Source organism: Lissotriton vulgaris, chromosome 4_1, assembly GCF_964263255.1.
Source record: "Lissotriton vulgaris chromosome 4_1, aLisVul1.2, whole genome shotgun sequence".
Taxonomy (NCBI): Eukaryota; Metazoa; Chordata; class Amphibia; order Caudata; family Salamandridae; genus Lissotriton; species Lissotriton vulgaris.
This window is the reverse complement of record NC_141691.1, coordinates 716,399,993-716,422,299: the sequence shown is the minus strand read 5'-3', so window position 1 is coordinate 716,422,299 and position 22,307 is coordinate 716,399,993.

The following is a 22,307-nucleotide window of genomic DNA, read 5'->3' as shown; positions in this document are numbered from 1 at the left end:
GATCTGGGCGACCAGATGGCCGGGCACGAAAGGGAAGCCGTCTGGACACTAAGCATGGGCGTAAAATCAGTTCCGCTCACGGAATTTGCAGATTTTCGGAAAATTCGCAATTTGCGAATTCTCGCGAATTTGCCGAAAATTCGCAAATTCTCACGCAGCAGATTTTTTTGCTTGGTCGCGCTTAAAAAAGTACAATATTGCCGCGCGCGGCGTTCACTTACCGTCATTCAGAGTTTGAAGAGTTGTTTTTCTCCATGTTTGCGTGTGCTGCACCATTTTGGATCTGGCTGCGTGATCTCGCAGGAGTTTGTCGACCGTGATTATGTCATTGCGCCCGCCACCTTGCACAGCGAGAGTTTGTCAACGCGAGTACGTCATAAAGGCTCGTGATCACGCATCGCTGGAGTAAACAATTGCGAACACGTAGAAGCGGCGGGCAGCTAAAATCTCGCACTCGCGAAATTGCAAAATTTGCAATTCTGTAAAAGAAATACACCAGCAGGCAGCATAAACCTTCTGAAAATGATGATTTTTATCAAAATAACTCCTCATGTTGACATTTACCTGCAATTTTTTTTGCAAGGAGTCCATTTTGGGGGGGGGATAGGAGGAGGGAAGTGCCCCACAGTCTCCAACTTCCTGTTCTTGTCCAGCAGGCTCCTCCCAGTGCTTTGTTCATGTCCTGGTCACTTTGAATTGGATCTTGACCTTGAAGGATTACTTTATGTGGATGCTGATGGATATTTGGATTTGAGGCCTTTTTGACTTTCTTTGGATAACTTTTGGATTAGAAATTTCACAAGTAAGTGGATGTTGTTTGTTTGGGGCATTACAGTTGCTGCAACTACAATTTTGGAACTTTTTCAGAACATTAAATAAAATATATTGTGGGTAGCCACAGTATCCAGTAGGAACAGGGTTAGTTATGGGTGCATGATACAACTGTTTTGTTGAATTTCAACATCATTTAGGGCATGGATGGCATTGGATTGTGGTGATTTTTGTGTGTTTTTCGATTTTTTTGGGTGGTGTTGGGGCCTTTTGCCCAAGGGTACTCAGTGGTGCATGGACTGAGTCTTTCTGTGGGGTCTCTTTAATGTAAACATCATGGAGGGCATGGATGGCATTAGATTGTGGTGATTGTTGTGTGTTTTTCGATTTTTTTTGGGTGTTGATGGGGCCTGTCCATGTGGGTGGGTGCCATTTGAGGACTGGTAAAGGCAGGGCCTGGCCATGTGGTGGGGGTCTAGGGGCCATTTTGAAGCCAGGCAGTGTGCTTTTTTGTGCCATAGGCCTGCACCCAGTCTGCCATGCTTTCATCCATTATGCCCAGGGGTACTCAGTGGAGCATGGGCCTAGTCCTTCTGTGGGGTGTCTTGAATTTGAACATGATTTAGGGCATGGATGGCATTGGGTTGTGGTGATTTTTGTGTGTTTTTCGATTTTTGGGCTGTTGTTGGGGCCTTTTGCCCAGGGGTACTCAGTGGTGCATGGACTGAGTCTTTCTGTGAGGTCTCTTTAATGTAAACATCATGGAGGGCATGTATGGCATTGGATTGTCGTGATTTCTGTGTGTTTTTTGATTTTTTTGGGGGTGTTGATGGGGCCTGTCCATGTGGGTGAGGGCCATTTTGAGGACTGGTACAGGCAGGGCCTGGATATGTGGTGGGGGTCTAGGGGCCATTTTGAAGCCAGGCAGTGCGCTTTGTAGTGCCATAGGCCTGCACCCAGTCTGCCATGCTTTCATCCGTTATGCCCAGGGGTACTCAGTGGTGCATGGGCCTAGTCTTTCTGTGGGGTGTCTTGAATTTGAACATGATTGAGGGCATGGATGGCATTAGATTGTGGTGATTTTTGTGTGTTTTTCGATTTTTGGGCTGTTGTTGGGGCCTATTACCCAGGGGTACTCAGTAGTGCATGGTCTGAGTCTTTCTGTGGGGTCTCTTTAATGTAAACATTATGGAGGGCATGGATGGCACTGGATTGTGGTGATTTTTGTGTGTTTTTCGATTTTTTGGGGTGTTGATGGGGCCTGTCTATGTGGGTGGGGGGCATTTTGAGGACTGGTACAGGCAGGGCCTGGCCATGTGGTGGGGGTCTAGGGGCCATTTTGAAGCCAGGCAGTGTGCTTTGTTGTGCCATAGGCCTGCACCCAGTCTGCTATGCTTTCATCCATTATGCCCAGGGGTACTCTGTCAGTGGTGCATTTTATTGGTCTTTCCATTTTGGGGGGTGAGTATAATAAAAATGCTTACTTGCAAACTATTAATTGAAGCGCTACATATGCAACATTTATTTAACTGATGTTCCTCTGGCTATGTTTGCTTTTAGATGCAGAAAGACGAATCATCAGCCTCATCGTTCCTCATCAGTGCCAGGAACAAGTTCTGCTGCGGTGTGTGCAGCACAACGTCACGTGTGGCCACACCCAACTCTGCAACTTGTGCAATTGCGGCCTGCTGTTCTGACATCTGAAGAAGATGGCCCCAAAGAAAGTTGCCCATAGCTCCTCTAGCAAGAAAGTTGCCAGTAAGGAGCAGAAGAAGCAAGTGGCGCCACTTACCAAGGAGACTGGTGTACAGACCGCCGCATTTTTTGGGAAAAAAAAGGTACGCCAGCAGCAGCAGCGGGGTCTGCTGGGAACCAAGCTGGGAGCAGCACCCCCACTTCATTGGGCTCAGTGCCACCACCACCACGCCAACTTAAGTCCAAGCCCTTGAGTGCTGCAGAGGCAGCCATTATAGTTGTTCAATCACCATCGACCAGTGATGTTGGCTCATCGCAAGAAAGTTGCAGCATCCCTCAATCAACACAGGTTGTTGTGACTCATCTGACGAGTGTTCAACAACCACAGCCGTAACAACAACCACATGTGCAAGTACAAGCCCAAGTACATGTGGAAGGAGAGGGGGCGCAAGGAGATGCACAAGCAGAGGTGCATGGAGGGGCACAAGTGCCCACAATAGTTGTTCCTCCCGAAGTCGGGGCCCATCAGGAAATCGACATTCAAGCCAAAGTTTCATTTGAGGAAGCCACTCCTCCTGATCATTCATTGTCTTCCAGATCCCTAGCAAGGAAAAGATCAAGGATGGTGTCTACATCTTCTTCAAGCCCCCTTCCTTCTGATGATATGGATAAAAATTGGGAACCACCACGGCCGTTTGAGAGTGAGGCACACCATGATCTGACAAAGGTAGCTAAGCGTAAAAGGAAGGTCCCCGAAAGTCTCATAGTTATGGAGTGTGATGATGATGCTGAACAAGAAGTGGCGTATACTCCTGCTGATGAAGACTCTCACGATGACGACGCAGTCATCATAGGCGTCACTGCAGCCTCAGCGGGCATGCAGCAAACTGACATTTTTACCCTAGCCCGAAATGCTGCTGAGCGTGATGTTTGCGACGTGGCAATGGGATCACCACCAATGCAGTTAACTAGTACACCACCACCTACCGCTTCCATATTTTCTCACCAGAAGGGACCTCCTTCCACCTCGCCCTCCATTTCCTCAATTAGAGGTGCTGTAAGTGCACAACGTAGTAAATTTCGGCAACACACATCCTCCACTTCATCTGGCATTAGTATTCCCAGTATCGCCTTCTCCGCGCCTCACAGACATTTGAAGTCCGCAGTTTGGGACTTCTTTAGTGTTAGCCCAACAAGGGAAAACAAAGCCATTTGTACCATTGGTAAGCTTCGAGTTAGTCGTGGTAAGCTTGGTACCAACTATGGTACTGGAGGCCAGAGAGGTCATCTTGAGGGACAGCACACTGTCAAATGGCATGTGTACCTAAAGGAGATCAAGGCAGCCCGAATTGCAAGTCAACAAATTGTATCCGTTGATGTTTCATCTGATGATGATGAGGAGGAAGAAGTGTCAACATTTCTTCACTTACACCCAGTACTCCTGTCAGCAGTACACCCCCTGCAAGATATATGGGCCACACTAAGAGTGTGGGAGAGAGTGAGACACCAATGCGAAAAAATTCATCATCACCAAGCGTAACTGGGGTGAAGAAGTCATCATCATCCCATAAAATGGTCCAGCCCACCATTAGAAGCATGTTGTTTTCAGATGCGCCATTTGAACGCAACCACCCAATGACGCGTCTGCATAACACTAAGATGGCTAAAATGCTAGCGCTGGACCTTCTCCCTTTTTCTTTTGTGGAAGGGGTGGGTTTTCTTGAATTAGTGGCAACGCTCTACCCTAAATGGAAGGTTCCTAGCCGGTTCTATTTTGCCGGAGTTGCGGTTCCAGCACTACATGAAGATGTGCTGGAGGTGATTGGGGCAGCTTTGCAGAAGAGTGCGGTTCACACTATACATCTGACAACAGACATGTGGACCAGTTGCCAAGCCGTTGATTACATGTGCATCACTGCACACTGGGTCTCTTTTTCAGGGGTTAAAGCAAAGGTAACCGCAGGTGTTGACCCGGACAAAGTTTATAAAGCTGCTCGGAAACATGCAACACTAGCAATGTTTGCCATGGAGAAAAATCATACAAGAGAAAACATTTTGCATGAGTTTACACAAAGGTCTTTCAATGGTTGTCCCCAAGAAAACGCATGATTGGTTATGTTTCCACGGATAATGGCGCCAATGTAGTTAAGGCCATGGATAAGGGTAACTATTTCAGAGTGCCGTGTTTGGTGAGTGAAGAAAGTCCAGTGTGTGAGTTACTGACCACCTGCCAAAGAATGTGCACACATTTCAACCATTCTTTTAAGGCCCGGAAGAAGCTGAGGTGCCTGCAATATGAACGTAAACTGCCAGTGAAAGCACTCATCCAGGAGGTGGTAACACGTTGGAACTCAACCTTCTACATGCTTGAGCGTCTGTATGAGCAGTATGCGGTAGTCGATCAGTATTTCTTTACACTGGGTACACCTATGATGGACCTGAGGATACAGGTGGAGCAATGGAAGCTAGTTAAAAGACTGACAGACATGCTTCGTCCTTTTGAGGTCTTCACGCATGCAGTCTGCTGGGAGGACTGTAATTTGGGAAAAGCTATCCCATTGTTGCGCATGCTAGAGCACCAACTGAAGGCGGTGTCTTCTACGTTTCAAAAAGATGGAAAGCAAGAAACATTTGACTTGGAGGAGAAGTTATTACAGCGCCTACTTTGCGATGAACGTCTTCAAAAGATCCACACAGAACAGCATTACATTTGTGCTACTATTCTGGATCCACGGTACAAAAAGGCAGTGGCAGGCAGAGAATTCTTTCCTTTTGATGACGCAGATGTTACAAAGTACAAATATTGGCTAGCTGTGTCAGCCAGTAGGTTTGAAAGAGAACGGCAGGAAATTGAAGGAAAAGGCAGTACATCAGCATCAGCAGGCCATTCGGAGTCAAAAAAATCCACTTCAGAATCTGTGGCTGTGGCAGAAGTGAGTGATTTTCCCTCTCAGCCGTTAAAGACACCAGCAACAGTATCATCTGCACCAGACACAACAGTAACATTGTGTGAAGAAGAGGATTGGCTAACTCAGCTTGGGTTTACTTCTCAAAAGGTCCCAGTAAAACCTAAGCAAAGTGGAGGAACCCTGGAGAACCTTGAGTCGATGGTGCAGGACTATCTGAATGACTCAACAGAGGTCTATGTTCATGATGACCCATTGGCGTATTGGCATGGGAAAAGAGAATTGTGAACAAAGGAACCTCTGGTGGAGAACTCCACTAGTTTACCAAGCGCACTACATAGTATTAAAGTATAGCCATCGTAGCAATTGAAACCTTGTTGATTTAATTAATCAAAAATAGAGATAACAAGATTATTTCTTCAAAAACCATATATTTTTATGATCATTTGCATATAAATCTCATTTGTTCCGACAAAACAGTCAGACGTTTAACAAATACTAAACATTTTTTGCAGAAAAAAGACTGAATAACAACAAAATAAAGTTAACACTATAATTGTTCTGCTGAGCAATACTCTGAAACATTAGAAATCACAGTTGAGAAGTAAGCCCAATGCATTTCGGGATGATTCCCTTCTTCAGGGGCACTGCGAAAATAAAACAATGTGTAAATGTTTTGAAATTACAATCAATATAATACAACTTAAAATACATTCAACTACTGTTTAGATGCGGGGGCAGTTCCTGAGGTCCAGCTTGTAATTCACATCTTGCCAGATATACAACAATTTCATTGTGGATATCCTATCCAGGTCAAAAGTCACGTATACAAGTAATGGTGATTAGGTTAACAAATGTTGATTGGGTGTGAAACTATGGTACAAAGATATTGTAAAGAAGGCATTGTGTGTTGTTTAATTATGGGGAGGCACTAGGTTGAGTATCATGCTAATAAAAAGATGCTGCTAAACTTTGAACGATAACTAATGTACTCACATTTCAACTGTTTAAAACCTCATAGTAATGGGACGATGTTTCAGCTTCTTGAAAGCCTCTAATTCAATTCTAGGAGCTAAGGGCGTAAACAACAGCATATATGTGTATAAACCACTTTTGATCAATCGACCTCACTGACCAAACCTCCATCATATTTAAGCGAGCTCAACTTACTTAGTATAATTACGAGCGCTGGCCAATAACTAACTGGTCTCAACGTGGGTGGTGTGTGCTGAAAAAGGATCAGTCTTTCGTGCGTTTAACCTCTGCTTCACTTGGACGAGGAGTCACTGCAGCAACATGATTCTCAGTGATGTCTTTGTCTATGGTACAATAAATGAAACAGTGTAACAAGTCCTTGCCCTGGATGCGTTAACAACGTGAAAAAACTGGAAAATTCAGACACGGTAATTCAGACTCATGAATACACTTTTATTCTTAGCACGTGGTTAACTCAATAAACTCCCCTGCTTGTGTTAACCCACAGTCTAAATCGTATTATAGTAACCAAAACTGTAAGCATGGCCACATTGTTTCAAACGCCTGATAACTGCGTGCCTGTGAACCCTTTAGATGATCTCTCTCCTTTACAGCGTACTGATGCTAAGAATGTCACTGAGCGCTTAGTTCAAAAGCATAAAAACCATGCGTTTCAACACTTAATGATGTTGCTAGTTTGTAATATTCTGAGCTCCTAACGTGATAACACTCACCGATGGAGAATGTATCCTCACCAAAAGTCGGCACGCCTTTCACCTCGAGTCTAAAAAAGCAAGCGCATCTATTTTAAGCACTTTTCAAGTCTCTACGAGACGCTAACGCAACTACTACAGCTTGTGATGACTCACCTCTCACTACGAAGATTATGGCCGTTCGTGCAGCTCACTCCACCACGGAAGATTATCCAGAATGTCTAAGCCTAATTTATATCCGTAATCCACTGACATCCAAATGGAACTACATTGTATCCTCCTCTGTCTCGCAACCGCGTGACCGTTGTTGACAGAGTAGTAGGACCAGAAAAATACCCGTCGGCCATCTTAGAGAGGTAAACACCGAAAACGACTTCCCTGTCGCTACCGTTATGTAAATCACTGTTGTGCACCTCCGTGGAAGTTGTAAATGGGGTCGCTAAGCGAGACAATTCAAAATAACGTAAGAGCGGAGTACATTATGCCTAGTCACCGATGGTGAAAATTGTGTGTTATGTACTATATAACAACCTTCACTCTGTTGAGTAGAAGTAGTGAACAAAGTGTGGTACATGTGTAATGTTTACTACCATAACTGGAAAAGTATCTGTAAAACTGATAATGCAATTGAACCTGGATAAGAATCCACAATTGATATACAATGTAGGCAACTTGTCAATTAGTGTTCTACTTGACGCAAAAACGCATATGGTGGCATGACAACGTTAAACAATATTCAGCAATCATATATTTGTAAGAGAACAAAACATTGTTATTCAGGCAATTATTGCTGTGAGCAACTCAATTAGGCACTGCTAGTACCACAATGATCACTAGACATTGTTCACAGTGATGTATATCTAACAGGAGCGATGAGTTGTAATTCCAACATGAAAACAGCTGCTCATTTAAACCAGGTGTAAGATGTTCTTCGCTAGAATTGATTAGTTAAACAGATAACATCTTATGAAAATCACATAACTATAAAAAACATTGCAGTTCAATCCTGTCGTTAAGTCCGCTTGGGACCAAGGTCTGGAGAAACTTAGTCCACCAGGCCTCTCTCTGTGCTAAGTGTCTTGAATGATTGTGGTCTTGTTTTGCTGAAACAATTTCAAGAATGGTGAACCTAAGCTGTGCATTGGTGTGTTGATGTTCTAACCAATGTGTTGCAAAATAGGACTTAGTAGACTTGGTTCTGAATGTGCTTTTATGTTCGGAAATGCGTATTTTGATTTTTCTTGAAGTTTTCCCAACGTAGAGCAAACCACATGGGCATCTGATGGTGTAAATTACATTCGTACTATTGCAATCTCCGTTGTATTTTAATGAAATGCTTTTCCCCGATTGTGGATGGTAGATGGTATTCCCAATTATTACATTGTTACAGTGTACACAATTGTAACATTTACGCATTCCATTGAACAAAGGTTGATTTTCTGGAGCTGTGGCTTTCAGTATTTCTTTGAGATTCTTGCTTCTTGTGTACGCGAACAAAGGTTCTTCATCAAATAGTCCTTTGAAATCAGGCTCTTGTCTTAACAATTCCCATCTGGATTTTATGATGTGTTTAATTGCTGGGGATTTCGATGAATATTTAGACACGAACACATGTCTGTTTGTTGTTTCTTTTAGTTTACTGCTGAGTAATTCTTCACGGGGTTTGGTTTCAGTTTTACTCAGAGCTGTTGCCAAAAGTTCTGTAGGGTAACCTCTTTGCTTAAATCTCTCTAACTGTTGTTGTAGAGCTCCTTGTAAATCAGCTGGATTGGAAGTTATCCGCTTGACTCTGAGCAATTGCGAGTACGGCAGATTGTTTTTCAATGAGGGCGGGTGAAAACTCGAATACAACAATAAATTGTTTCTATCAGTCGGTTTTGTGTATACTGATGTTTCCAATTTGTTCTCTCTTTGAGTTATTTGGACGTCCAAATAGTGAATTTGTTGTTGGCTAATTTCATGGGTAAATTTAATCCTTTCATGCTTGTTGTTGAGTTCACCAATCAGCTGTTCTAGTAAAGCCTGTGAGCTTTTCCAGACTAGGAAAATATCATCTATGAATCTGATATAAAAAGCTAAGTTCATGGCCCAGTCATCTTGCTTGAAAATGTGTCTATCCTCAAATTGTGCCATAAAGGTATTTGCGTACGCTGGTGCGCCTGAAAAACCCATTGATGTTCCACTAACTTGAAGATAAAATCTATCTTGCCATGACAGATAGCTATGTTGGAGACAAAATATCAGTAACTCTAAGATGAAAATCTTGTTGACTTCCAGATCCGGTAACTGCAGCAGAGCCCACTCACTAGCTTCCACGCCATCTTTAAGAGGAATCGATGTGTATAATGATGTTACATCTATAGTACACATAAGCCAGTCCGTATTGTACTGGCTCTGTACTTCTTGAAACAAGTTCAGAAAGTGAGTAGTGTCCTTGACATAGCTACGCCAATTTTGAACAAATTTCTGCAAGAAGTAATCAATTAGTTGTCCCGATGGTGTGAAGATGGAATCGCAACCTGAAACTATTGGTCGAAAAGGTGGGTTGTTGAGACACTTATGTACTTTCGGAAGCATGTAAAGTTTTGGTCTTCTCGGGTACTGTACTGTCAAAAACTTACGCAGTGGTGTTGTTATCCATCCCAATTCTTCTGCTTTATCCAAAATTGAACTCAGTGTCAACATGAAAGAATCAGTTGGATCTTTCTCCAATAATAAGTAAGTCGTTAAGTCTTCAAGATGTTCGTTCACTTTCTGTTCATAGAAACTCATGTCCATTACGACAAGAGCGCCACCCTTATCTGCCATTTGGAGCATGATTTGATCATCTGAACTCAATCTCCGGAGTATGTCCAACTCGTCTTTTCTAAGATTTGCTCGCGTCTTTGGGTGTAAATTGAGTTTGTTGAGATCATGACGTATCAAAGATTCAAAAGTGTCCAAAAGTTTATGTGTCACTGGGGCCATGAACGTGCTTTTAGGTCTGAATTGTCTCATTTCCGTATCTTCGATGTCTTGTTCCGGAAGTTGTGCATCTGTTGTCGGTACTACATTAGTAAAGAAGTGTTTTAATCTCAAGTTGCGGAGAAACCGAAACACTGATACTTCAAGTTCTAGTTTGTTTGGGTTATAGATAGGTATGAAAGATGTTCCTTTATTAAGTACCATCTCTTGAGCTCTAGTCAATTGTCTGGAGGAAATGTTGATCACGAGGGTTTCCCCTTGCTTCTCAGGCTCCGGGCTTCCGCTTCGCGATCCTTGGCTTCTTTCTCCTTCTCCTTTGTTTCTTTTTCTTTCTCCTTTTCTTTGACTCCTCCTTGTTTTTTTTGGAGGTCTGGAGGTCTCCCTCCTCCCTGAGCCTTGTCTAAAAAAGGAGTTGATGTTGTTGTCGCACTTACTCCTTCTCCTGTCCCTGATGTTGTCGGTTCTTGTCTCAATGCCAGTGGTTGTCTTGATGGATCCATATCATTTTCAGAAACTATAGATTCCTGTGAGGATGAGGCAGGTTTTTGAAAAGGGCGCCTTTTTGCGTACACCTCTGCCCAGGTGTAAACCTCATTTAACTTATAATCTATAGTGTCTCTCCTAAATTTACGCAGTTTTCTTTCCTGAATCTCTTTGCCATAGGTGTCAAGTTTAGAGTTCAGATCCTCCAGTGTAAGTCTCCAGAAATCTGCCTCACATCGGTTGGACATGTCTGATTTAATGATGTTAATCTCTTCTTCCAGCTCCTTGATAGTTTTGGAGAGTTCTTCAATTAATAACAGGATTAGGTCCAATGAACATTTATTTAACACTGCTTGCCACAAAGAGAATTGTGGCCAGAGATCACCATCCTGGCTTTAAATTACTTGTCTTGCCCACTCACAAGCGTGTCTTCTGAACGTGTTTTCAGTGGTGCTGGTGGCATTGTAATTTCCCAAAGGACCCGCCTCTCGCCCAAAAATGTGGAGAGGTTAACAATGATCAAGATGAATCAGCACTTCATACCACCAGATTACAAAATATGAGAATGCACGCAGGAAGAAGACAAGGAGGACACCAACTTAGATGAGGGAAGTTCTTCTCTGTTAAGTGACCTACTCCCGTCTGAATTTGCAGAGTTTGAGGACGAGCTCTTCTTCCCTGACACCGAGCCCTGAAAATGAGTCAATGAATCACTAGCTTTCTTTTTCGTCCTTCTTCACTTTTATTCCTGTGTGTCTGTCTTTCTTTGTTTTGCAAAATCTATATAAAAAAAACTTTAATCACCTAATCACAAAAACAAGCAGATCAGCAGAACTGTATTCACTTATTTGCTTATTGATTTGAAGGTGCCGCAGTTTGCATTCCTCAGGTTCACAAGTTCACAAGAACATGCTCCTCTATCCTTCTCCTCCAGACTCCTATTTCCCTCGAAGCAGATGGCTGGATTACGCCCAATGAAGAAAGACTCTGCACTTGTGGGGGGTTCTACTTCTTTGCGGGTGAGTTGACGGGTCTGGGGCTTTGCTGTGAAGGTCTAATATAAGGGTGGGCGTAGTTCGTGAAGTAGCGCTACACGAAGCTACGCAAAGTGCACTTCGCACTACGCGAACTTCACGTAGCACTCCGCGAGCTGCGTAGTAGCATGTTTGCACTGCGCAAGATGTGTTTTCAATGATTGCACAGTGCAGACAAGCATCCGGCACTGTGCAATCATTGAAAACGGCATCTCGCACAGTGCGAGCTGTAGTTTTCTGCTGCTCGAGTAGATTATTACTCGAGCTGCAGCTTTCTCAACGCAAACTGGTAGTTTCTCATTGAGAGCGGTTTCGAGCATGCGCAACCACTCAAAATGAGAAACCTTACCTCCCGCGTTGAGAATATCGCCGGGATGTCATTTTGCTTGCTCGCGGTCACGAACATGACGTTCAGAACCGCGAACAAGCAAAAAATTAGCGCTGCACTACGCGTGTTCGCACTGTGCTACGTGCAGCTCGCGTAGTGGGAAGTTGCGCAAACTTCGCAAACTCCGCGAGCGTAGCGTAGTGCTTCGCCCAGGGTTAGTCTAATACCGGATAAAAGTGGTTTGGAGAAAATCAGAGCAGAAAAAGATTTTGCGCTTTTGATCACTTGCTTGTCTTTGGGGTGCTGTTTGGTGGGCTTTTAGGTTGTTGGGGGTGGGTTTTGGGGTCTGGGAGCACTGCTGTCACAGTCTAATGTTGATTGCATTTGTTTTTTAAGAAATCCATGGTGGAAAATGGGTGTTAGGGCCTAGCTGCACAGCGCATTTGGACTGAATTGAAGGTAGTAGGCCCATTTTTGCTTTTTGCCTGTTTGGGGGTGTTCTGCTTTTTTACGGGCGTCTGCAGGAGTCTGGGGCCATTGCTGGAAATGTCTAATACGGGATAAAATTGGTGTGGACAAAATCGGAGATGAAATGTTTTTGCGTTTTTGATGACTTGCTTGTCTTTGAGGTGCTTTTTGCGGGGGTTCCTGGTGTGTTTGAGGGTGGGTTTTGGGGTCTTGGAGCACTCCTGGGTATGGATACTTTTGATTGCAAGAGGTTTGAAGCAGATCCATGGTGGCAAAAGGGAGTTAGGGCCTAGCTGCAGAGCGCAAATGGAGTGATTTTGGAAATTTGACTGACAATTTCTAAGTCCCGATTTTTGTAGTTTTGCTTTTTGGCTGTTTGGGGGTCTTCCACTTCTTTCCACCTGGGTTGACAGGTCTGGGGCCATTGCTGGGAAGGTCTAATACCGGATAAAAGTGTTTTGGATAAAATACATGGTGAAAAAGTTTTCACTTTTTATAGTTTTCGCTCTCTTTAGTGTTTTGGGGGCCTGTTTGGGGGGGTTCCTGGTGTTTGGGGTGGGTTTTGGGGTCTTGGAGCACTGCTGGGTATGAATACTTTTGATTGCAAGGGGTTTGAAGCAAATCCATGGTGGCAAAGGGGAGTTAGGGCCTAGCTGCAGAGTCCGCGTGGAGTGAATTTGGAAATTTGCCTGACAATGTCTAAGTCCCCATTTTTGTAGTTTTGCTTTTTGGCTGTTTGGGGTATTCCACTTCTTACCGCCTGGGTTGACGGGTCTGGGGCCATTGCTGGGACGGTCTAATACCGGAAAAAAGTGTTTTGGTTAAAATACATGGTGAAAAAGTTTTGCACTTTTTATAGTTTTCTCTGTCTTTTGTGTTTTTGGGGGCCTGTTTTGGGGGGGTTCCTGGTGTTTGGGGGTGGGTTTTGGGGTCTTGGAGCACTGCTGGGCATGGATACTTTTGATTGCAAGAGGTTTGAAGCAAATCCATGCTGGAAAAGAGGAGTTAGGGCCTAGCTGCAGAGAGAGCATGGAGTGATTTTGGAAAGTTGCCTGACAATTTCTAAGGTATTGCACCGTTACATCGCAACTTTTACAACGGGAGTCTATTACAACGCAACTTTTACAACGCTGGTTCCATTACAATGCATGCCTTTACAACGCATGTCATTACATAGCAGATGCTATTACTACGCATGCTATTACAACGTAAGTATAGGTAAGTATATAATTTTTATTTATTTTATTTAATATTATTTAATTAATTTAATTATTATTAATTATAAATAATTATATTTATTTATGTTTTTTAATATTATAAATTAAATATATTAATTTAAGTAATTTTTAAAATAAGTATGAGTATAGGAGTATATGTTTTGGGGTACTGAGGTATATGTTTTGGGGTGTTTGGGTATTTTTATGTTTTAGGGTTGGGTTTGTGTTTTGGGGTACAGGGGTATTTTTAGGTTTTAGGGCTGGGTTTGGGTTTTGGGGTACAGGGGTATTTTTAGAATTTAGGGCTGGGTTTGGGTTTTGGGGTACAGGGTTTTTTTAGGTTTAGGGTTGGGTTTGTGTTTTGGGGTACAGGGGTATTTTTAGGTTTTAGGGCTGGGTTTGGGTTTTGGGGTACAGGGGTATTTTTAGGTTTTAGGGCTGGGTTTGGGTTTTGGGGTACAGGGGTATTTTTAGAATTTACGGCTGGGTTTGGGTTTTGGGGTACAGGGTTTTTTTAGGTTTTAGGGTTGGGTTTGTGTTTTGGGGTACAGGGGTATTTTTAGGTTTTAGGGCTGGGTTTGGGTTTGGGGTACAGGGGTATTTTTAGGTTTTAGGGCTGGGTTTGGGTTTTGGGGTACAGGGGTATTTTTAGGTTTTAGGGCTTGGTTTGTGTTTTGGGGTACAGGGGTATTTTTAGGTTTTAGGGCTGGGTTTGGGTTTTGGGGTACTGGGGTATTTTTAGAATTTAGGGCTGGGTTTGGGTTTTGGGGTACAGGGTTTTTTTTAGGTTTTAGGGTTGGGTTTGTGTTTTGGGGTACAGGGGTATTTTTAGGTTTTAGGGCTGGGTTTGGGTTTTGGGGTACAGGGGTATTTTTAGGTTTTAGGGCTGGGTTTGGGTTTTGGGGTACAGGCGCATTTTTAGGTTTTAGGGCTGGGTTTGGGTTTTGGAGTACAGTGGTATTTTTAGGTTTTAGGGCGGGGTTTGGGTTTTGGAGTACAGGGGTATTTTTAGGTTTTAGGGCTGGGTTTGGGTTTTGGGGTACAGGGGTATTTTTAGGTTTCAGGGTTGGGTTTGGGTTTTGGGGTACAGGGGTATTTTTAGTGTTCAGTTTTTTTTAAATACGACTTTAAATAAATTAAATTACATTAAATTAATTAAATTATATTAAATACAATTTATAAATTAATTCAATTACATTAATAAATTAAATTAATTAAATTAAAATAATTACAATTATAAAATTTATTAAATTAAATTAATAAAATTAAATTAAATTAATAAAATTACATTAATTCCATTTTTAAATTGAATTAAATTAAATTAATTAATTTTAATTAATTACAATTTTAAAACGAATTTAATTATATTGGTTCAATTCAATTAATTAAATTAACTTAATTACATTTTTTTTAAAAAGATATACTTACCTATACTTACGTTGTAATGGTATGCGTTGTAATAGCATCTGCTATGTAATGCCATGCGTTGTAAAGGCATGCATTGTAATGGTTCCTGCGTTGTAAAAATTGCGATGTTACAGTCTGTGTTGTAAAATAACGCGTTGTAACGTCATAGATCCATTTCTAAGTCCCGATTTTTGTAGTTTTACTTTTTGGCTCTTTGGGGGTCTTCCACTTCTTTCCGCCTGGGTTGACGGGTCTCGGGCCATTGCTGGGAAGGTCTAATACCGGATAAAAGTGTTTTGGATAAAATACATGGTGAAAAAGTTTTTCACTTTTTGTAGTTTTCGCTCTCTTTCGTGTTTTGGGGGGCCTGTTTGAGGGGGTTCCTGGTGTTTGGGGGTGGGTTTTGGGGTCTTGAAGCACTCCTGGGTATGGATACGTTTGATTGCAAGAGGTTTGAAGCAGATCCGTGGTGGCAAAAGGGAGTTAGGGCCTAGCTGCAGAGCGCAAATGGAGTGATTTTGGAAATTTGACTGACAATTTCTAAGTCCCGATTTTTGTAGTTTTGCTTTTTGGCTGTTTGGGGGTCTTCCACTTCTTTTCGCCTGGGTTGACGGGTCCATGGCCATTGCTGGGAAGGTCAAATACCGGATAAAAGTGTTTTGGATAAAATACATGGTAAAAAACATTTTCACTTTTTATAGTTTTCGCTCTCTTTCGTGTTTTGGGGGCCTGTTTGGGGGGTTCCTGGTGTTTGGGGTGGGTTTTGGGGTCTTGGAGCACTGCTGGGTATGAATACTTTTGATTGCAAGGGGTTTGAAGCAAATCCATGGTGGCAAAGGGGAGTTAGGGCCTAGCTGCAGAGTGCGCGTGGAGTTATTTTGGAAATTTGCCTGACAATTTCTAAGTCCCCATTTTTGTAGTTTTGCTTTTTGGCTGTTTGGGGGTCTTCCACTTCTTTCCGCCTGGGTTGCCGGGTCTGGGGCCATTGCTGGGAAGGTCTAATACCGGATAAAAGGGTTTTGGATAAAATACATGGTGAAAAAGTTTTTCACTTTTTTTTTATTTTATTTTTTTATTTAAGAGACCTTTATTATTAAGAATCCAAGCTTGTCATACATTTCACATATATGCACTTATTTGAGGTACATGTGCACCACCAACACTGAACAACACAATGAAATACACAGCCATTCAGCTGGCATCCTGGGGGCCCGGCAGCGAGAAGTTCATTTATCAGCCTCGGGAAACAGATTGTGGAAACAGCCCAGAAGCAGTGTGAGGTGCACCATGACAGCTTGTAACCATCTGCAGAACACTTGTGTCTAAGGTCCCTGGGAACAAGGAAAGATCAAGAACAGTTAAACCAACCCAACGCCCCCCACCCACCCACGAATGTGCATACGAGAATACCCATGTGTGCAAATTCAGTTGGAATACGTTAGTGTGCCTAGATGTAGCTGTACGTAGCCCCTAACCCTGGAAAGACCACCCTCCCCCGAAGGCTGACTAGACCCAACCCCAGAGGCTCAAGGTGATTCCATGCTGTCCCTATCCAGCCCCTCCTCCCCTACCCGGCAGCCCCCTCTAAATAAGCTCTGTGTTCGCCTCAGCTCCTAATCCACCGTGTGATCTGGGAGGTCCACCACCTCTGAGACATCTGAACCCTCCTCATCCCCTTTCTGAAGGTATTCTTGGTAAAGACCCCAGAAGTTTTTTGGTCTACTCCTGGGAGAAAGTAACTCACTATAGAGTTCAGTTTGAGTACTGCAGTGTAGCAAGTCCCCCGACCATCTTTTCTTGGTGGGGAGAGGCCCCCTCATCCAACATCTCGCCACCAACCTCTTGGCTAACAGCAGTGCCATGTCGACTAGACGATGCTGAGAGGGAGGGAGCGGCTTAGAGTAACCCAGGAGAGCGAATTCCAGACTGCGCGGCAGTTCCGCACCCAGGATCCGGTCAATCTCTGAGAAAACTTCCACCCAGAAAGCCTATATACCCGGGCAGTGCCATGCCATGTGAATAAAGTCAGCTGCTGACGTATGACAGCATTCGCACTCTGCCGATTGCCGCAGGCCGTATCGGTGGAGCCTTTCCGGGGTGTAGTAGACCCGCTGGAGGAACTTAAAATGCACTAATCTGTGCCTGCCATTGAGGGAGATTCTACGCATGCTGGAGCAGCTGTATCTCCACATATTGTCATCGATGGGCGACTGTAGGTCACCCTGCCAGGCCTCCCTGGCCTTAGAATGGTGCAGCTGCTGATGTGCCACCCCTAACTTGTTGATGTGTGAAATTAGTTTAGCAGGAGACTTGTTTTTAATGACATATGTTAGTTCGGGGACCTCCATTGGCTCCTCCATAGCTGGGCCCAGTGCTACCCGGAACGCCGAGCGGAGTCTATCGAGCTGGAACCTTTGCAGAAGAGAAGGACCCGATGGGGAGGGTGTAAGCTGATCCCATGACTTCAAGATACCGTCTGCGAACAGGTCTTCCATCTTCACAAGCCCCAAAGAGGGGAGCGCCTCAGTGACAGCCTTCTCCCCAAGGGGGTCCAGCCAGAGCGCCCAGTCGATTTGCATTAGGGGGGAATACAAAATAGGAAAGCCACGTGCGCGGGCCAGCGCGTGCCAGGCGTGGTTTGTTGATTTAAGGGAGTCAAATTGACCGACGGAGCGATCCTCTGGGAGGCAAATCGTGGCCGGAAGAGGGAGTGGGTCCGCAAACAGCCGCTCTAGGATCACATGTGGTGTGCGTGTGTCCCAGTGGATCCATGAGTGTAAGTGCGATGCCTGTGCTATTCGGTAGTATCGTTCCATATCGGGAGCCCCCAGACCCCCCATCTCACAGGGGAGGATCAACGTCGCCCATTGCACCCTGGGTTGCCTGCCTCCCCATGCCAATCTGATGAGCACCTGTGTAAGTTGTTTAAAGAAGGCCTTCGACAGAACCACTGGGATGTTCGTAAATAGGAATAGAAACCTCTGTAGCACAATCATTTTCATAATGGCTATCCTGCCTCAGAGAGATAGCAGGAGTTTACACCAAGTTTCAACATCATCAACAAGCTTATTGAAAGCCACACCATAATTGTCCCTGACCAAAATTTCCGGGTCTGAGTGTAATTGTATACCTAGGTACCTGACCGAATCTGTGGACCACTTCAGGGGATATTCCATGTCAAAAGGTTGCGTCACAGGCGTGAGCGGGAAGGCAATAGACTTATCCCAATTCACTTGTAGCCCAGAAAGTGAGCCGAAACGGACGACCTCCCGAAGGACAGCAGACAAGTTCGACTCCGGGTTACGGATATACAGCAAGGTATCGTCGGCATACGTAGAGATGCCTATTTTATAGGTGGGAAAGCTGATCCCCTCTAGGCTGTGGTACTCCCTTATAGCGCGGGCTAGAGGCTCCGCTACCAGCGCGTACAGTAGGGGCGAGAGGGGGCAACCCTGCCTGGTGCCCCTGCTGATGTGTTACGGTTCCTTCACTCTATCCCCCAATTTCAGCCTAGCCGACGGCTGGTGGTACAGGGCACCTATCATCTGTAAGAACGGTTCACCCAGACCGAGTTTTGAGGTTCCGTGACGATTTGAACCCGTGTTTTCAATATTGTCGGAAATACATAATATTGGTATCGGCGAACCGCAAATGATCCATTTAGCATATCCTGGTGTTTTCGCTACGCTACGAGCAAGAGCACTCCTTTTATAAACACATTTCTGATCTACCCACGGCATCCATCTTAGATCATGGCCGCCATTTTGTGTTTCTTGCCCTCACATACGCAATAACCTCTGATCACTTCATTTCGATTAAGGACACGTAGCCTTAGCCGGAGATTCACCTCTTTCATGACACGTGCACCTTAAACCAGATCACGCTGTAGCTGCATGACTCGACAAAGGCTGCCTCCTCTGCCCGAGGCCAGTCCTGCTAAACTGGTCTTCGTGTCCATTGTCCTGATCACGATTAGGCGGCCGAAGCCGGTAGCCTTGCCCATTTACGACCCACAAACATCTCTTATCCTGCTTTCCCATCTTCCACACCTGGCTCCGTTTCTTTCCTTCTGAATCTTTATTAGGGGGAGGTAACGAAATTTACGATGAGGCGGTCCGGCTCTTGAATGCAATATTGACAAGGGATTGTGATGAACTAGTGGGAACCCCTCTTCGTAGATGTTTGGTATCAGATTTTATCAACGATTCCTATGTACGCCAAATATTTATTGTTTATGACACAAAGGTTTTGGGAATGTACCAACATGTGAAGAATTCGCCTGAAGGCCAAAATTTAGTATATAAGGAGCAACCCTCTTTGTACAATTTGAACAGGCTCCTAGTTACTGCCAATGCGTAGTTTCTGTGACTTCTGTGTCCCTGCAGTAATAAACCTTTGGTCTTTGACGCCACCATCGAGAAGCCCGTGTTTCTGTTCATTTGTGCACCAAGGCAGGTGGAACTCCGGGGTCTTTGGGTGTTGTTCCCTAACACCTCTGGACGGAACCAAAAAGTCCAGAACTCCAATTGGCGCCCTACGTGGGGCGACGTCATTCGGTACCGGTCCAAAAGCCTGAAGAGTTCGAGAAGCTTCGTGTGAAGATTCCTGAGGGAGGCGCCCCACTTCATCGATCCCGGCATATCGCAAAAGTGGCCCGAAGTTCTCTTCCACGAGGGTTCCCGTTCAGGACGGCTGCAGTGGGCCGTTGCCTTGACCGTCGCCCTGTCTTGGACCCGAGGTGCAGTCCTTAGTACAGCGAAACGTGACGGGTTTCTCCCTGGTGACGTCTTCAGTGCCTCAGTTAAGTATTTAGTGGTTGCTAGCTAGTTACTTTGTGAGGGTTGTTAAAATCCTTTTTGGTTCTTGGTTTGGTTTGGTCTCGTAAGGTTATCACTGGTTGTTCTGGTTACGATAATCTATTTGGTTTAGTTTGGGTATCGATACATCAGTTCGTTTTGGTAGGCCTAAGTTCTTGGTTCAAGTGCACATATCTGTTTCGTGTTTTGTTTGTTTTGTGTTCCGGACTGAAAAATGGTAAGTCGGAGAAACTGTATGTTGTCGTGTTTTGGTTGCAACAGTGACTCACGATTGGAGGACTCATGTCTGGTTCCTCCGATTGGGACTCCCCTATATGACTTGTATTGCAAACATGGTGTGGGTCCTATATCTTATAATGAGGTATGGGTCCGATACACTGAGAAAGATGGTGTCCTTAGTTGGCCACTGCATGGTAGTTTTGAACCCGAAATTCTCGACAATTTAGAAGCGAAATTGTTTAGGAAGAAAGCCCGGCCGGCAATGTTTGATTATTTCCGTTACTGGCGAAAAGAATCCAAACAGAGAGAAATGAAAAGGTTAAAGAAAGAACAGAAAGAGAAAGAAGAGTTGACTCTAGAACAAGCAACTAAGCAGCTGCAGGATAACGAGTGTGAGAAAGCCATAGAGGTGGCCATTAGAGAGCACAATTTAGCGATTGACAAGTGCTATCCTGCCTTGCCATCGAAAACAGCTAAGATACTGCAGGATTCTGAAAACGATCCTCTGCTGTCTTATTTGTTACGGTCACCTCCACCGTAAGCACAAGGTGCTACGGCCCAATTTGTGCCAAATGTTCAATTGCCGGTTGCTGGACAACCTGGTGTTCCTGTTCCTGTCCCTCAGAATCAGGTTCCCGTACCTCCTGTGGTCAATGTAAATGTTCCTACGGCTCCTCCTCTCCCTGGGTTGCAGACTTCTATACCTGTATCTGTCTCGCTCGCATCTACTAATCCACAAACTATTTTTCTCGATACTCCTACTGTTCCGTTATCTGTTCCTACCTCTACTGTGTTTTCTACATCTGCGAGTGTGTTGACTCCACTTTCTGTTCGTCGGAGAATCACTGATTCTGTGTCTAGTATGCTGTCTCCTTTCTATAAAACCTTAATCAAGACTCCTACTTCCGACTCTGTTCAGAGACGTAGTCAGCTTCCAAGTACTGAGGAACGGGGAATTTTAGATTCCACGGCTCTCAGATGGATTTCGAAGAGTAGGAGATATAGTACGAGAGATGTGCTAGAAACATTTATGCAGTGGAAGGAACCAACACAACGGTATGTCTTTGATGAGATGTGCTCGTTGTTACGTGAGGAGATAGAAGAAGACGATGTTGAATCAAATTTAGAAGACTTAATTAAGGTTCAGAAAGAGTTTGCTGCTGGAATGATAGTGGGTGATAATATAGGAGAAGCGATGGAATTGATTTTAAGTTATAGGAATGACCCATCACTTCGTTCACCGAGAGATCTAGAGAAAGGTAAAATGAAATTAAGTCGCCAATATCCAATGAGGGAGGTTCCTCCAATTTGGCGCGAAGCTGTGCAAGCTGATCATAATAATGGTATTGTAGCTGCTCCAGCGCAATTCCAAAGGGTGTGGATACACATTCCGTGGAAGCGAGCTGAAGTGCTAGCAGTGAAGCAGGCCTTGCCAGATCCGCGTAAGAATCCTGCTGGATACTATAAGGAATTAACACAGACAGTTGAGGCTTGTATAATGAACTTAGCAGACATCAATATGTTATTTGGCAATGTAGTTCCGCAACCAGTGTGGGCTAAAATTCGTAGAGAGGATCATCAAGTTGCCTTAGGTGGTGATTGGGCAGCTATCACTGCAGCGGATGGTCAGCAAACAGGTGGTGCAAAACCTGAACCCTTAATTGCTAATCTTCCAGGTAGGATAATCGATCTAATGAAGACTCTGATGCCCGCATTGCGTGTTAATTGGGACAAGTTATCAGCATGCAGGCAGAAGAAAGACGAAAGTGTCTCCGACTTTTTCACGAGGTTCAAAGAGACTTTTGTAGATCATAGTGGTCAGGACATGAGCACAGAAGGAGGACAGAGACTGTTTGTCGATAAATTTGTGCATAATTTGTTACCTGAGTTATGCAATAAATTAAAGGATTCAGAGAGTGCGTGGGCTGTTTCCACAACTGCGCAAATACTTGCAACTGCACAGTATTACGAAAATAGGGATAAAGAGGAAAAGGAGAAATCAGACAAGAAAACGAAAGACTTAAAGACTAAAGTTCTTTTGCAACAGGCGTATCCGCCTCGCATGAATCAGACTAATACGCAACAGGGTTCGTATCAAAGGACAGATTATAGTACATCGAGACCTCAATATCAGTGGAACCAATGTGCGTACTGTAAGAAAGAGGGTCACTATAAAAATGAATGTCCGATCTTAGCGCAAAATAATGCAGCAGCAGCTCAGAGAGGTCGTGGTGGTTTTGTGCAGAATTCTAGAGGTCGAGGGCGAGGTGCTATGCCTCCACAAACGAATGATCGTCCTTCCAATCACTT